The following is an 18188-nucleotide window of genomic DNA, read 5'->3' as shown; positions in this document are numbered from 1 at the left end:
CAGTGCTATGCTATTTAGTAGCCAATTTAAACAAAATAGTGTCTGATAAAACAGGGTGTGGGAGGTAGAGAGAGATCGGTGTCTGTCAGAGTTCAAGACTGGATTGGGGGTACTGCATTGTTAATGGTTTAAAATGTAAAAGCATATATACTATTAAGGATGCTTAAAGCTGTAGCTGTTGTGCAGGAGAGATCACTATATTGACAGATTCAGAGATACAAAATAATACAGATCTTATCGAACTACCTTATTTGCATTCAGTATAATTTATAATTTTTTTTCCTGATAAAGTTTCAGTCATAAAAATCATTTAAGAAAGACAAAGTGAAAATGAATTGTAATAGATCTTTTCTGTGGATTTTTATTTCATTGTTTTATAGTTCAGTGTCTGTTCGATTAGCCAGTTAAGACGTAATGATTCTGAAGACTGCTACTTATTTTATTATTGTGAGATACAGAGGATTAAATGCATGCATGCTATATGCATTAATTCAAAGCATAATTAAACATTGTTATGTATAAGTAGATTTTCATGTACTGCATCTGATTTATTTTTAATTTTCCAGAATACTTTAATTTGGTTAATGTAAATACTAATAGCAGAAGGAAAACTCAGTGCCATTTTGGGCTGATAAAGAGGTCGCTGAGGAGTTGCTGGCTGTGTGAAATGCAGGGCCAGTGGTTTAGTAAAGAATATTCATGGAATTTTTTGAAAATAGCTTTATTTTGAAAGATTGCTATATTCCGAAAATCCTTTCATTATATCAGCACTAATTCTGACGTTCTCTTCTGACATCAGAAATTACACGTCTGAATGATTTTGTGATACTGATGCTAGCACTGACAACCCTGGCTCCCAGAGTAAATTCTACAGTGAATACGACAGAATTGTTACTGAAATAAGGGCACAGGAGTTTTGCATTATAAATCTCTCACAGTACTTGTATGAGGCTATATCTTTGTCTGTTTCTCAAGGAATACTAGTGGAAAAGGCAGAAGACAAATCCACCAATATTTATGCAGTAACATATCATAGAGTTACTAGAAGTAAATGTGTGTTGCCTTTTTTTTTCTTTTTTCTTTTTCTGTGTAACAAGATCACAAGAAGCACTGAAGTATAAAAAAAAATGCCAAAATGTCTGAAACTAATCAAAATTAAGATCAGTGCATTAAAGACACAGTGTTATTTTGTATTTACTTGACTACTGGATTATTGAATTGCTATAGTATGCTGGGTCATGTTCTTTTAAGAGTTGCTCTGCTCATTAATGCAAAGTACTTGAAGTGAAGCATAAAAGATTTTAGGAAGAGACCTTATATTCGTACAGAGATTGTTCTTGCAACATCCTCTCCTTTTCTGAAGTTCTTTGTTTGTTCAAAAATGTAGGTTTTTTTTTTTATTTTTTTTTAATCAAATACCTGCAGAAGAAAAGGTTCTTAAAAATCACTAATATGACTTAAAATGACTGTAGTTTGCCATTGAGGTTCAACACCAGAGACTTTGTTATATCACATGGGGATTTGGAATTTCTGTTTAGATTTCATGTCAGATGAAGGATTAATTCCACATGCATTTCAGCTATCACTTGGTAGATATTATTTTTTTTTTTTATGTCAAACATCTTTTCTGTTACACTTTATGATTTATTCTGGCACATTTTTACTCAGAGATACAAAATTTTAGAAAGACATCAGTGTTTAGGTAGGAAATGATACTTACCTTGCTTCTTTATTGCTGTCTGCTTAACTTGTGGGTTTTTTTCATTTACATTCATTTTGTCACATCTGAAACTTGTATTGTTTCTCTGAGCTACATTATGATGTCCTTATCACTTATCAGATTCTGCTATCAGGTTTTCATTCTGAGTAACCCAACTTTTGTGTTCTCCTTTCAGTGCAAATCCTAACAAATCCTTCTTCATCCTGCCACCAGCACACAGTTTCCACACCAGACAATGTCGAAGCAGCATACAATATCTGAGTCCTGATGTTCTGCGCTAGCAATGTTGAGATCCAGGCATTTCCTTTCTTCCACTTTCAGCTCTTCAATACGTCTTTGCCAAATATGATTTCTTCTTTTTCTCTGGCTTCTGTATCTGTATATCCCAGTGCTTTCTCATTCCTCTTTGCAAAATCTGAATCAACCTTCCAGCACATCCCTCCTCTTGGAAAAATTTTCACATGCATTTGCCAGGAGAATGACAAGCTCTACAAAGTCAAGCTTTCTATGCCTCCGTGCTGTGGACTCTTTCTGTTTTCCTTTAATGACAGTGACTGCTCTAAACCCCTGTGTAGGTCAGTAGGTTTTAAGGGCTCATCTTTATTTCTGTCTCTGTCATGGAACTCATCATGAATTTCAGCAAATTATTTCAACTTTTGCTCTGTCAGATCTACTTATATGCTAGGTCTTTCAAGCAAGAATTGCCTGCTACTCTTTGTTTGTATGGTACCTAGCTGAGTTTCATAATAAAAATAGGCACAAATGCCTACAATTCTTCAATAAGAAACTAGATTCTCTTCAGTAAGAACTAGAACTTTTCATGGATTTTTATTTCCTCCAGAAAATCTTGACTTCATTGAAATTAATTGTGTTTTCTCTCCTGAAAATTTGGGTTTTCTGAATTGGAATAATGATACTTCCCCCCCCCGCCCGCCATAAAAATTGGTTTATTTTATTTTATCTGTAAAGTACTTCAGAAGTTATACTTCTAGCTCCTTTGTTTCTCTGAGTTAGATTCCCTGGTTGCTACATTTCTGGGAAGTTGTATTAGGTGGTAAACTAATTTGCATGATTACAGGTATATTATGTGAGTGGTCTACTAATGGAGACTGTTCTTTGGGAGTGAGTATAGAAAAGAATGACAAGTCCAATACGGCAGTAAAAAATGAAGTTTAACATTGAAAGGCAGTTCAGCCTTAATGATGTGAAATAACTCAGGTTTTAGAAAGTTCACTTTTGGTTAAGAAATGTAGTAATTAAGTTTTTCAAATGCTTTAATTCATTTTAGGAAACTTTCCATTATAGTGAAAAGTGAACATTTACTTCTTTGTCCAATTTTAAACAGCTGTTGAAATTTCCTGGAATCAGATATGTCAAATTTCACTTATTTCATTACTATAAAATTAACTTATTTCATTACTATTCTATCCCAGTCAGCAGTCTTCACCACTCTTAACCCTCCCTTTCTTTTTGTGTCATCCTCCTTTCACCTATCTCTTACTTTTCAAACAGAAGTAAGCTTAAGACTACAAATAAATTTGTCGTTTCACCTAGCTTTCATCTGTTATCTGTCTTTCAATCTCCACTACATCCACCAACTTGACGGCAAAATATAGATATTTATTTAATATGTATCAAGTTGCCTTTAGACTTCATTGACTGTGAATATCGGATCTATTTTGACAGCTGGAAGGCACAGATATCCGGTTCACATGCAAACACCTGTATGCAGGCAGACTAATAGATTTAGGTGTTTGCATCCTGAACTGAACCCCACCCTTCTGTTGCATTTTTTTCAGTTTCTCCTTTTCCCTATTCCTGTAATCACGGGCAACACCTTTTGGTGAGCTCACTGCCACACACAGCTTCAGCCTCAATGACGCACACATTTACCTTTGTCCTCTTCATCTTTCTCTCCTAGTCAAGCCCTTTGTTTCATACTGCATATGACATCTCCCATTGGACATGTTCCATCTTGAGTTCTCCAAGAAAATTCCCTTTTGCTAATACCAGTGTTTCCCACCACCACATGTCATCTCTCTGCCACTTCATGGCATATAGGATGTTTCCCTTTTCCATTTTACCCAGACAGCAGAGTTCCTTCTCAGGGCTTTGTGTGGAACGTGCAATGTACACGTGCAATCACAAATTCAGCTCCTTTTCCTTCTTTGAGAACACTGTCATCACCTTGTTCAACCATCTCTAAGTATTTCAAAATTTCTCAAAAAAATGAAAGCTATAGATTTATCACTACAACTTAATTTTTAAACTTATATTATATTTAATAGGATTATTGCCAGGAAAAAAAAAAAGAGTTAAATTCAGAATCATAAGAGTGATCGCTGATGAGGCTGTCTTAGGCTATCTGTAATCTCAAAGGTGTAACTATCCCAGGAAACTTTCACAGGAGTAAATGAGTCCACTTTCCCGTACTTTTATGTAGTGTGGTTTTAGGTGGACACATCTCTTGTGAGACACAGGAGCACCTTTGTTCACTGCATGTTAAGTTTGGAAAGCTTTTTAATGGTGCTAAGATTTAAGAAAAAAAAATGTTACTGTTTTGCATTACGTTTTATGAGTGCTTTAACACTGAGAAATGCTTCTTTCTCAAAACCTCACCATTTAACATACAGTCTCTCTTCATGTTCCGCGTCCAAGCTACTGCCTCACCATTTTTACATGCCTTATACTAAGCCTAGAAATGACTGAAGCCCAGCAATTAGTCTATAGTCTTGACTATTTTGCTTGTTTCCAGCAGGTGTTCCTCCTCCCTAACTCTCGCAGAAATTAAACTCAGACTTCCAGTGATAGAGGAAGGTTTATAAGGGCACATCTGTTGTTATATTTCCACAAAAGTGAACAGGAATCCAAAACAAGCATTTTCTCAGATTTCACCAGACTTTGTTAAAATTAATAACTTTTCATGATATCATTACTTTGTTTGACTGTTGGCATTCAAGAAATAAAATCTAGGACTGTCTTTTTCATCTTGCTTACATTTACCCATATATTAAATTTCTTCTTAAAATTTCATATAATATAATGAATTATTGCATATAACTATTTTAAATACAGCTGCCAGCAAATAAATCCTATACAAAGAGATATCATAGATTTATGAGGTGGCATTATTATTATTATTTTTATTATTTTTAGACATAAGACTCAATAATAATGAAAAGAGAGAATGAATATTTTGCATTATCATTAATCTCCAGAATTCCTGTTTAATAACGAGAGTCTTAAAAATTTGTTTTGCTTTATTTATAAATAATTTTTATTTTCACTTGTAAAGCTTTTGCAGCTGTGTAGAAATGGTCTTAAAACTGGAGCACTTGTTTTCTTGGTTTAATTCATACTGAATACCTTCATCAAAAATAGTTGTGACTTAGACTACTCTATGACACAAGTAGTTTTTTCAGTACTTTCAGCCACACTTTTTTTCTCATTTGCACAGAATTTTTGAGCATTTTTGTCACGATCAAACTGCAGAAAGTCTGTCTGTGTACACCTCCTTCCTTTTAGTAAGTGCAGGCTGCTCTGTACTTAAGTATATATATAACTCAATCCAACATTGGAACTTAAAGTGAACCACAACATAATACGAAATAATTTGTCATTGTTTACCTGAGTCTTTAACGTGCTGTAGTAAGACATATCAATCCTCCATATTTTTGTTTCATAGATGCATTTAGGTATAAGCATGTTGGGTTTATGGGTAAAGCATTACTTCTTCAGCCCCTTGTAAGTATTTCAACTGCAAACCAAGTACTGAACTATTGTCTTATCAGATACCACTCATATGTGGCAATGCCCACTAGCGGCAACTTCCCACAGACAAATACTTATCTACAAATAGATTTTCATTGAATTGAAGTAGTGGTAGTAGAGCAGTAGATTTTTGAAAACATTTTTTTCAGCAGTCTAGGGTACAAAGGAGTGGGGGAAGTTTTTGGCTGATTGGGATGAATCCATAGCACAGATTTACATGTGAAACTTGGACAGAACAGTAATGTACATGGGTAGAGGAGGATGTGAAATGAGGAGGAAGTGCCCTATGCTGTTGAGTGGTCTAATTATTAGCAGGACATCTTGCAACTCCATATCAAGCCCCTATGTCTGTCAAATGAAAAGATTCCAATATGAACCGAGAGAGCTTTTGGGTTTTGTCTAGTACTGCATGACACTGAGCACTGTGTCTCTCAGCATGGTATTCTGCTCATTGATTCCTACAAATTTGTCTCTTGGTAGCTTGTAAAAGGCTTTTTTCCTTTATTTTTTTTTTCTTTTTCTATGTTGTGTCTGCAAATCAGATCAGCTTGCCCAGGCCAGACAAGTACCTGCTGAGCTCCGGCTATAACGTTATCTGACGCAGAGGCAGTGTATTTATCTTTGAGATATCCGTGTCTCATCTAAATGTAGTTGGAAACTAACAATAGATTCAGACTTTAACAGAGGGAAATGGTGAAGAGACAGACCGTGTGAACCCATAAAGTAGGGAAAACAGAGTAGAAAGGATATAATCTTCAGAAAAGTAGGTTTATTCTTGATCAAAACAAGAACTCCTATAAATTATACAAGTCATGATTGATATCTAATGATAAGTGCTACTTACATTATGTATTAAATGGTACCATTTGTTCCACTATAGTCAAGGGTCTACCAGCATTACTATTTTAAACCTTGTTTCCAGGGAATTATATTTGCTGTTAGAAATATGTTGAGGAGAATCTCTTTTTTAGACTTTGTACCCGCATAGCTTAATTCTTTTCTTCAAATGCTGGAATGTTGTTGGTTATTTAATGTGTCACCATATAAAAAAAATGCTTTTATATAAAATTAGACATGACTATATATAAAGAGATCTTTGCTTATTTCATTAGCAGCCCATACATGCATTTTTTCAGGAGAGCGGTCTTGGAGAAGCTTTTAGCTTAATGCCAATTTATAACATGTGACTATGCCACAGAACTGTCTGTCTCTAATACAGTTTTCAGTCTATGGTCCATGGCAGCAAAGCAATTCAGAAAAATTTCATTAGCCTATGTTATCTTTCATCACTCCCCTTGGCCTCAGTTAATAAAAAACAGCTGTTAACCACACTGAAAAAACTTTGTTGGTCCACCTGTCCATCTCATGTGAAATTTCAGAAATATGGATTTAGCTCTTCTTCACTGAAGCTATTTGGAGGCCAGAGTCTAAACACTAGTTAATATTTTCCATGAAAAATATAGAACTACTATGTTTCAATATGGAATGTTAAGTAGTTTTAAATGGGAGAGGAAGCATAATAGACAATCATGATGGATAGAATATGGTCAAGGAGGCGTTCTCTCTGTGAAAGGAAAAACAAAGAATAACCCACTGTAGCTGATGTGGACACCTCCTGGGTACTTGCTGGAAAATCTGATATGTGGTGATCCAGTGCCTGAAAGGGAATCCACATCTCTGCACTGGAAGTTTCTGTGGGCAGGGAATCTGACAAGCCAGAACTGTTGTGCTGCGAAGAGGAAGGTAGCTGAAGACAGAAAAGAGGAAAGTTTAATCACAAGCTTATATCTCAGATCGTGATCCTCTCCGGAGCTCAGCAAAATGTTCCAGGCTCTGAAGTACCACATCCACCTAAGAGCCAGAATCTGGCTTCCTCTGCATCCTCTCTTGAGGATGGGGCTTATATATCTTTCTGAAAAAAATGTGTGGGGACCTATTTCTTCTATTTTAAAACAACCAACTTTCTGTTACAGTCTGGAAAAGATACTGGGCTGCAAGGGAGAAAACCACATTGAATAAGCTCCTGTGCCAGGTGGGGTGCAGAAGATAATGCCAGATTAATCAATCCAGAGAGAAAATATAAGAGCAACACAGAGCATGACGTTGTCCCTAGACATTTTAAACCATCTCCTCTCAGATGGTTTGAGTTGCTATGCCAAGGACCGTTGGGTTTTCTCCCAAGGGCACGTAAGCAATGCTTACAGAGTTCAGCTGAGTGTTCCAGGCATACATGAGTAATTTTGCTGCAAACTTTTGATACTGCTCTGCGAATGCTTTTCAGATCAGACATCAAAACCCTTCCTGTTCCAGGCCTGAGTCACTTCATTAGGGACTGCCCGTCACATACTCCTACCAGGTGGATTTATGATATGAATAAATGACTAGGAATTAGGAAACAGATTGACAGACTACCAAATTCGTTTCCAGTTTTGACTTAAATCCAGGTGTTTCCAGATGATAAGAATATTGCACCTTTAAACCACAGAGTTTTTACTTAGAACTCTATTTTGCAGTTTATTACCCTCATTTTTAAGTAGTATTTAATGCCATTGGTTTTGTTATAGAGCTGCCACTACTTGTAGTAATATCGATCACAATGAATTTTTTGTGCCATTTAAGTAGATACTGAACATGGTTTCAGCTTGCATTTTCAATTTGGGGTTAATTAAAAAGTAAGAGGAAAATCCTTGAACTGTCATGACCTTTTAAAGGGCATTTTGTGCTGGCAACACCAGCTAGACATCAATTGACCTAAAATACCTTTAATGCCAAAATCACGATGATAATAAAAATAAGAAAGGGGGGACCTCATCAGTATTTCTTCCTGGGAGTTCAGAAGATGCTTCTCTGGACAAGCTGATTGCAGTGACACAGCTTATAAGAGTAATTCTTCTTCAACATTGAATAACATTGACAAGAAAATAGCTGTGCACATGTATGTACCTTGGCTGTCGATGCCTTGGGGCCAGCCCTGGGCAACTGGCTGGTATCTCTGTAGGGCAACACTTGGGTGCACGGAGCACTTCCTTGGAGCACACTTGTCAGTGTGGCAGACAAATACTTCAAGCTTTAATGGACTATTAATTATTACTTCGCTTTCAGAACTTTTAGTTTCTCGTAATCTCAAGATACAAAAATCCCTGAAGAATACTAACCTTAGTCTTAAATAGAGTTGGTAATTGCAAAGACAAGAATGAATAAAAGTATAGAAAAAATGTCTATTTTCCTTGATTGTTCAGTTAGCACTCAGCTGTCTTGCACTCACTGCTCTCACTGCTCACCCTGATTGTGTTTAAATGGAGAAACGCATGAGACCCACAGGCATTCTGTGGCCTGTACAGCTATTGTCAACCTGAGAGTAATTCTTCCAATGACCTGAGGATTTTAAATGTTATTAAATGCTGAGGAAGCTGCTAACTTGTCTCATAGTCCTTGACAAGAAAAATCCCAGGCTTTCACTCTAATTAGTTCATGATGTTATGAAAACAAATCACTTCAAGTTTTAGTGTTTTATGAAAGGAGGTCATGTAAAGACCTTTCATGGTGCTGTGAAATTTATTTGCTTATAAAATGTTCTCAGATTCTCAACTGGAAAAGTTCATAGAGAAATGTGTTTTTCTTTATATATGATCCTTTACAGCTTAAGTCTCTATTATAACATATATAATAAATGCCCACAGTAAGGAATCCAGCATGTTCATCAGTGATGTAAGCTAAAATGAATCATACATTTTAAAATAGCAATAAAGGTTGACTAGTATTTTGTAAATCTTCATCAAATTATAACTGTTTCAGAATAAAATAAACACATTTACAAGTAACAGACCCTAAAACAGAGTCAGCAATGTAGAACTAACATGGTAGTTTAAACTACACTGTTTAAACTACACTGCAGCTGAAAGACTGTCCAAGGCTACATAGCCACCACAAATGGCTATGGTAGCTTGAGTTTCTGCTGGTGCTGCAGGAGCTCCTCGTATCCAGTTTCTGATAGCACCTCTTTTTCATTTTGCTGCTAAGTTAGCTGGCTTAAGTAGTTTTCAGCTGGAATGTGTAATGAAATTTAGAAAGGGACGGAGAGATAATTTTTTTTTAAACTCATCGGGAGAAACAGGGCCAGAGTTTTAACAATTCGCATCTTTAACAAGCTATAAATTGGATTCCACTCACCACTGAAGCGAGCAGCAAAATTCTCACTGACTGCACAAGGTTAGTTTTTGCCACTAAAATGCAAGCATTGCGTGTATGAGAGTAGTGGTGGCCTGAAATATTCCTACAAGGACTATTGAAAGGAATGCTCCAATGTAGGAAATTTTGAAATGATTTCACACAGAAAAGAATTCACAACATCATATTTAGTAAAGACCATACTCAAGGCTTTGATGCCAATAAAGAACAAAAGACTAAAATTCCTTCCTGTTTAATCATAACCAGAAATCAGAAGACAATACTTTGAATCATATTCTCTGTATAGCCTTAATCCTTCAATCCTTGACTTTTAAATGGCAATGAAGCATGATACATGTAACAAAGAGAGGCTTGTGGAATTATATGCATTGCATTGTGTCCTGATACCTTCATTTTTATTATTTCTCCTCCCTCTGGCTTTTTTAGGAAAGCTCTTGTTTTTAACAGAGATCATTAATGAAAGAGGAATGGCAATCTTTTTAAAAATTAATCCTAATAATGGCCTCATGTTAAATTTCATCCAGAAAGTCAGCAATTTTCATCTAATTTAGGAGTTAAAAACAATTTAGTGTTCTTTGATGGAAAGTTTGCCTTATTGTGTGGACTTGTTGGGTATTTCCTGGCAATCCTTTCAAAGCACATCATTGCTACCAAATAAGAAATACAGTAACTTGCTAATAACACTCACTATTAATACTCTCTAGTAACCCTCACTATTTTTTAGATACTTTTAGGGGCAGATCATTTATCATTTTTTCACCATTCTTCAATTTTTCTTTTCTTACAATGCAATGCATTTATAGAATCCAAAGATTTCTATAGTTTTTGCAGTTGAGCTTCACAAATACAATTACCTCAGTGTTTCTGTAATACTTAGTATCAACAGTATTCCTTATACTTATGACTTCCCAGCTTCCATTTTCTTTTTATTTTTGTAATATGCTTTTAAAAAGGTCTCAGTAATTTTCCTTTTGTGAATCCTGGGCTTTGATTCTAGCCTAACCTCCTCAAAGTGAGTGCTGGAATCCCTGTTAAATAGAGCTGGAAAATCCTGCCTCAGCACAGATGTCCTGTATTTAAGATTTGACAGGTAACTCAGCACTTTAAAAAGCCACTGTCTTTCATGACTAATACCCTTGTGGACCCTATGGTAACATTTCAAGCTTTTTGAGAAGTATATCTGCCTGCGTGGGAGGAGTGCACAGATATTTAGCGTGTGGATGGTGGCTGTGACAGAACAGTTGAGAAGGGAAAAACTGCATTAGTAGTGGAAGCTTTGGAGTAGAATGTGTGGTTACAAAAAGTGGAAAGTATGAAAAGCAGAAATGTGGAGAATGTGTTGCAGTCTATATAAAAAGAAATTTGGATTTGTGATGCCTTAAAATGTTAGAATTATTTCAGTATAGAAAGATAAAGAAGAAAAAATCTCTCTGGATATGATAAAACCCTGCACCTAAAGACAGGAGCGAAGGACTAGGGAGGGAAATGGGCAGTGTTCTAAGATCCATGTGGGAAATGTTAGAATTTATTTCTATTCAAATCTTTATATGCAATTAAATTCTACAGAATATCGTTAATTTTTTCATGGAAATAATAATTTCTTATTACCCATTCAGGTGAAGTGTTGGATCTTTGTCATCTATGCAACTGTAAAACTGAAAAGGCCATAAAAGTGCAGAAGGATTCCAGATAAATGTAGTCACTTGCTGTAAACAAACACAAATGGTCCATACTTACATATGTACATATTTCTATGGCTATGCAGGCCAGATTCTGGTAACTCCAGAGGCTGGGAGGCTGCCCAGGGTGCTTCCCTGTATGAAGGAGCAATGCCCAATTCTTTCACTGGATCTTCTTCCTTATGGGGCATGAAGGAGGGGTAAAAAGTCATAACTTACTATCAAAACTATTAATAGAGCAAACTAGCAATTTTGTCTCAGAAATTATTTAGTCTAGATAACACCTCACTGTGATAACCTACATCTTTTCTATACAGGCACTATAGTGATAACGTAATTTGCTCTGCATGACTCTGAAGATAACTCAAAAGCTACAGCTTCTTTTGTCTGCGTACTTAAAATTACTGGCCACTTGACTTTGTTTCAGTGTAATTTTGCTGAAATGGACTTTGAAAAACATGAGAATCATTTTAGGTTTAGAAATTTGATTTCATCTTTCAACTCTGACCCCGCCATGAAAGACATGAGTTACTCTGTCCAAAAGTTTTGCAGTTTCTGGGATGAAGAAATAAGGAAGGGTTGGATTTATTTATTTTTAAGTAGCAGACATGTTTTTCCTCTTGCAATCCCAGCTGCATTTCTGTTACATATTTTCTCTTCAATAGTCCACAATTTTCCCTTTTCACGAGAAAGGTTTTTGGTTTATGAAATTAATAATTATCATTCTCCTTCTCATACTAGAACACTTACTCGTGGAAGCAATTTTTTCCCTTACAGAAGAACACAGTTCTGCTTTTTTCACCTGTTACAGAAAATTTCAATGATCCCAGTTTTTGTTTTGCAGAAACAGAAACATTCTGTCCATATCTGAAAGTCCCAGTCCTTCTGTCCAAAAAGCATCCAGAATAATTGTATCCACTTCCATAATTATATACTTTTAGAGATACTACAGCATCCCCTGATAGATCCATCATGGTCACGTGCAGCTACTGAATCTGAAAGTTTCTGCCATTTCTCACAGGATGGAGCTCATGTTTTTCACGCTATTCCTTTCCTGACCACCAATTTTTCTTCAATTTATGCCAGGTTTTTAAAAATGTTCACCATTACAAACAGAGTAAATGAAGTCAGCTTTATTTTTCGGGGGACTGATATATTTTGTTTACTCAGACATTCATCTTTTAAGGGTTTCTGTCTCAAATCGATCCCCTAGTTTCCTCCATTAGAAATTTAATTTCTTTCTGGTTCAGCTCCAGAAGCAGGAAAGCTCTGCCATCATTGACGGCTTGGAGTCAGGCAATTTTGTAAACTTTTCAGCCTCATCGTTGGTTTTTCAGTAGGTTTAATGGGGGTCATTAGGCTATTGCAGATTGTAGTCTCCAGTAGTTTCATTAATTTGCTATTTTTTTCTGGGAGTCTACTTTCTTCAGAGACAGATGTTTCCGTGTACTTTTGCACCCCTCAGTTCTCTGTGGTCACTTTCTGTGCCATGATATTTCTGCTTGAGCATTCTGTCCTTATGACTATCAAACTTAACTTGCCTCTTCACAAATCAAAGAATATGACTGTATTTGCAGTCTGTTCATTGATATACAAGACCATACATGATTAATCTGATAAATACTGAAAAATGGTATGGAAAGAAAGTAAATTATACGGCTTCTCAACTATTAAAAATCATGATACCTAGTACCGGTTCACTACACGGGGGGCTTTCAAAATCGTTTGATCTTTCTGTGTTTTATTCCCTTCATGTCCTTGTTTTTCAAATTCTTGAAGGATTTTATCAACTTCTTCTGTTCTCATGCTTCCCCGCGACATCTGGTCTCATAGTGCCATATTTGACTTCTACTGAGTAGTTTAGATTATTCTATAAATGTCAATGTTACTTTTCTGAGAATTTAAACAGGGGTTTTGGACTTTTGCTGACCTAGTGAAATTACCATGGTAAGCAGAACAATATTGCCTACTTGCCGCTTGCCACACTGCTTGCTAGAATTTGCAAATGAATTTTTGTTTAAAAAATTCCAGATGGTAGCTAGAACAGATCTAGTAATGTGAATTTCTATAAACAAACTAAACAGGTAATGCTGGGGAGAAAAATGTAGTTCTAGTTATCCATTTCAGTGAACAGTACTGTATTAAAATTTTGTTACACCCAGCTTGAATTCTGTGCCGTTTTGCTGAATGAAATGGGATCTAACACATGGTTAAAAAGAGAAGATTTTGCTCTAGCAAGGAGTAAAAGTGAAGAAACTTTTCCCTCTAATCTTAATCCTGCAAGAAATAAAGTTAGTTTAAGGAACATTTCCTTTAGTAAAGAACTCGATTGTTTATTCTATCCACACTGTAACTAGGTAGGCAAAACCAGAACTAGAATTGAAGGAAGGCAATAAACATACTTTCATCCCTTACTAAAGCAACAATAAGATTGTGATTGACACTAGTACAAGAGAAGAAGAAAGCTGGCAAATCCTTTTGTTGCCTTTTTTTTTTGTTAATGTTGAAAACACCCAACAGATTTATTATTTCTTCAAAGAAGCCCAGTAAACTCTCAGATAGTGAAAGGAGACAGGGGAATTCTTCAAAACCCACTGAATAGCCTCTGTTGAAATCCACTGAAGAGCATTGGATTAGGTGGAAAAATATGTCACCTGTAAGAAGGAGGGTTTGCCTTTTTCTCAGTGTTGGTTCCCATTATTGATTGGCTTGAGGGTTTCCCTGTTCAAAAGAGTGTTCTTTTTGAGATTTTGTTTATGCAACACTAAATATTGTAATTATGTCTTCATGAATATTCTTTCCAGAGAGAACAATGTGTACTCTGGTGGCAGTGCAATCCACATCTAAAATTTGTGTGCAAACAGTGTTTATTCTGGATTGTGTATGCCTTTGTGATGTTTTCCTTCTCTCACTTCTAATGGTTTTTGAATTACTGTGGCAGTGGTCATTGACAGTTAATAGCTGATGGGCAAATTGCACATGTGATGCCTCTTTTTCCCATGATTACTGGGATATTTTAAAAGCCCACAATCAACATCCTCATATACATTTCTCTGCCAACCATCATCTCTGAGTTACTGTTCTTATGTTTTCTTCACTTGAAAGTGGAGTAAAACATAAGAATTCATGAAAATGGAGTAACTTTTTCTGCTCTTGGAATACTGTTTAGTAATGACTAGATTGGTGGAAAGTTCAGCAGGAATATTTAGAGTGTTCAGGATTTGTTTTCTTTCCTGTCTCTTAATCTGAGAAAAAGACATGGCAGATTCCTATTCCTTTCCTGAGATAGCAGATGTGCCTCACTGTTGCCACAGTAATTAAGTTAGGCATTATTACAAAAGTAGTAGGCTTTGCAAACTCAGTAAGAAAACTTTTTAAATATTTACCAGGGGATAGGTGGAGCTGATATTTCTTTAGTGCCCTGCTTTGCGAAGCAAATACCTGTATTCCCCAAAAGAAGGATCGTATTAAAATGTTAGGTTTTCTTTGTGTTCCTGTTGCATGTGCAATTTTAGACAGACATAATGAATTTGCACATATTTCAGAGTGAATTCACAGTTGTTAGTGTAGGCAATTTAATGCTTATATTTCGAGCAATATTGAGGACGCGCTAATCTCGTGTTCTATTGACCTAGTCTAGCTGTTTCTACAACTCTATACACCATAACCTCTGAGCCACTAGTTCCCTGCTTTGCTATTCTGCTCTTCTTATGTATGCAGATCTCCCACTGATGTTGCTGTAGGGAGCTTTATAAGGAAAGGAGAATATCGAAATTCATTACTATCATGTACAACTGAGAGGAGATGTTTGCACTGGGAATATTGCCCTTCAGCTTTTGCTGTTGTACATTGCCTTTCATATGACTCAGTGCCCATCAGCTGAGATTTTGTACAGACTTGTGCTGAATTTGAGGATAAAATAGTGCCACCATGGATTTGATCCCTCTGAGGACTGAGTCCCAGCTCTTATTTTTTAAACATTATGTGTGGCCACATGCTAGTACAGCTTTGCATATATTCATGCACACAGAATTTTGCAACATCAAGCAAAGCAAGGTATGCTTTTAAACTGTTTGGAAGAATTGTGGATTTCTTCTTAGAGTTTTTCCTTGTATGTGATGTATTCACATCACTGTAAATCTTCAAGTTTAGTGCCAGAGATCTATTTTCTCCACAAACTTAAAATATTGCCTTTGGGAATTGCTGATCAAAGGAGTCAAACTAAAAGGATAACTGTGATTAGGATTTCTTAGGCTGCATAGCTCATACAACGTGGATTCTTTTGTGCTGTGATACAAGTCCCTGATGAGAGATGCAAAATTCCTTGCTATTGTTGAAGTAATGTATGGCTAACCCTCAACTGAAACTAATATGGAATGCCTACCTCAACTTGGATTTTACAGAATGTTGCTAGTGTGATGGACTTTATCATAGTTTTGAGTTGTATTTTTCTTTGTAAAATGCTTTGACATTTTTTTTATTTTATTTTTTTTATAGTAAAGGAAAGATAACTTGTTCAAAACTTCAGCACCAGAATAATGCACTAGAGTTTTATAAAATCAAGTCTATACAATGCAGTTCTTTCAGATATATTCAGTGTTGGTGGTTTTCATGGACTTCAGTCAGAACCAGGAAAGTATAGCGTGACCAAATGTTTTATTACATATCTGGATGACAAGATGTAAATGTCTTTTCATTCTAAACTTATGTGTGATATTGACCAGAAAAACAAGAGAAAACCATATTTTGAAAGCTGCTTGTGTTCCTGGACAAATGAAACATGATTTCATTTTAATTTTAGCACCTATTCAATTTGTTTTATAAAATAATGTATTATTAAGTTAATTAGATTTATTTGCTTATATTAGAATGTTAGAATTGGAATTAATATTCTCAGTTTTTTTATTGTGTTTCCATAGCTGAAAGAAAGTTAGATCTTGTACTAAATAAAGATAAATACCTACTTTACATGTATTGACGAAAACGTAGTAAGAACATAGTCTGCTTTACTGGCTCCGAAGAGCTCTCTGCCTAGCCTGGGTCTTGTCTCTGAGTACCACTCAGAGCAAATGGTTGGGAAAAAAGACTAAAAAAGCAGACATAGTCTCCCTTTCACATTGTCCTACTTCCTATCTTTCAGTATCTTATAGTATCTTGTAGCTGGGGGCTGCCTGAGGATCATTATGCTTAACTATCCCTTATAAATGTGTCTAATTCCTTTTTAGGGCCATTTAAACTTTTGTCCTTTCCAGCCTCCTGGGACAATGAGAAACAATTCCGTAATGTGTTCTGGGGAGGTAGGAAACAGCAAAACAAAACCAAAACAAAAACCCTTTACTTTGTTGCGAACCTGATTGCTGATATTTCTACTGGGTAATAAATGTGGGGTTTATTTTTAAAAGTGCTAAATAGTACTTCCCTTTTCACTTAATCTGTATCATTACTAACTTCATAGACCATTATTGTATCCCTTTATGCGGTACCTGTTCAGCAGGAGAATCCTAGTTCACTAAATTTCTCATTTGCAGACAAGCTGATGACAGTGGCGAACCCACTCTTACACCTCTGCTAGTTCTGTTATGTGCTTTTTGGGTTGAATAACCACAATTACATGTGATACTTAGGATACGATTGCATGATTAATAGCATAATGGTGTTTTCTGTTTTAGCCTCAATTCCTTTTCTTAGATTGCTGACATTCTGTTTGCTTTCTGAATACTGCTGGGCTTAAGCTGGTGTCTTGAAGACATTTTCCCTGAGTGGCAATAACTGCTTTAAAGTCCATCATTATGGGTGTATGCATATGTACAGTTAGGGTTATTTTTCCCTATGTGCGTTTCTTTGCATTTATGGAGATTAAAATTCATCTACCATACTCTCACTCAGTCTTACGAGATTGTTCTTCAGCTTCTCACAGGCAGCTTTAAATTGATTATCCAGAACAAGCTTTCAGAGTCTTTAATCAATATCTCAGAATCAGGAAGGTGACTTCAGAATCACAAGATCTTAAGAAGGCATTTTTTTTCACTTTCATTTTTTCTTGATCCTTTAAGGAGACTATTTGCGTACTTTTGTCCACTAGTGAAAATGACTAAAACCATGGTAAAAAAAAAAAAAACATCCAGAAAGAGAGTTAATACAGTCTTCTTGTTTCTGAAGCAGAGGCTTTAGGAATGCATGGTAACAGCAGCTCAGTTTAATTAGCTGAATTTAATTACTCCACAGAAATGAAACCAGCTGGCCCAATTTAGTGATGGGAAAGTGGGATGTTCAAATTCAGAGCTGGACACCATGACTGCTTTGTAGCTGTAAGCACATCCAAAGGATATTTCATATCACCTTTAGCTTTTATGCTAAATCAGATGGATTTTCCTTCTGACACTCTTGTCCTTCCTGGCAGCTATGAACAGAGTCAGTGCAGACTGACACTGAATGAGATTGACATAGAGGTCTTTGAAGTAAGAGAGATGCTTCCCACATCAGTCTTGACAAGCTCCAGGGAAAGCCTTGCTCGTTACAGGTCCTGAGGCATCTAACCGGGGAGGGGGATTGCCAGAGAAATATGAAGGATTCCTGAAAAATTTGGCTGGCACAACAGCAACAATAGCCGTTACCTTAATTTTCTCTCACAAGGCACAACAAGCCTTTTACACTTGCCCCTTATCTCTACTCTTCTGCAACCTCCTGTTGATGCTGTGCCACTGCAGAGCTCTGCAGGACATGGACAAAAGGCAAATCTGTTAAGGCATTGGCTTTTGGCTTCACTTTATTGCTTTGAGAATGTTTTCTAGAATCTTCTTTCTAGAATGTTTTCTAGGGTGTTCTATTCC

The 18188-nt window shown here is 36.2% G+C and overlaps 1 protein-coding gene across 18 annotated transcripts in view; it reads left to right on the top strand.

Moving 5' to 3' along the window:
* The window catches only part of MAGI2 (membrane associated guanylate kinase, WW and PDZ domain containing 2), a 735321-nt gene that overhangs the window by 497928 nt on the left and 219205 nt on the right, over positions 1-18188 (top strand). The window lies entirely within an intron of this gene.

The sequence above is a fragment of the Cuculus canorus genome, chromosome 1 (assembly GCF_017976375.1).
Source record: "Cuculus canorus isolate bCucCan1 chromosome 1, bCucCan1.pri, whole genome shotgun sequence".
In the NCBI taxonomy this organism is placed as follows: domain Eukaryota; kingdom Metazoa; phylum Chordata; class Aves; order Cuculiformes; family Cuculidae; genus Cuculus; species Cuculus canorus.
This window is presented reverse-complemented; position numbering and strand designations above follow the sequence as displayed.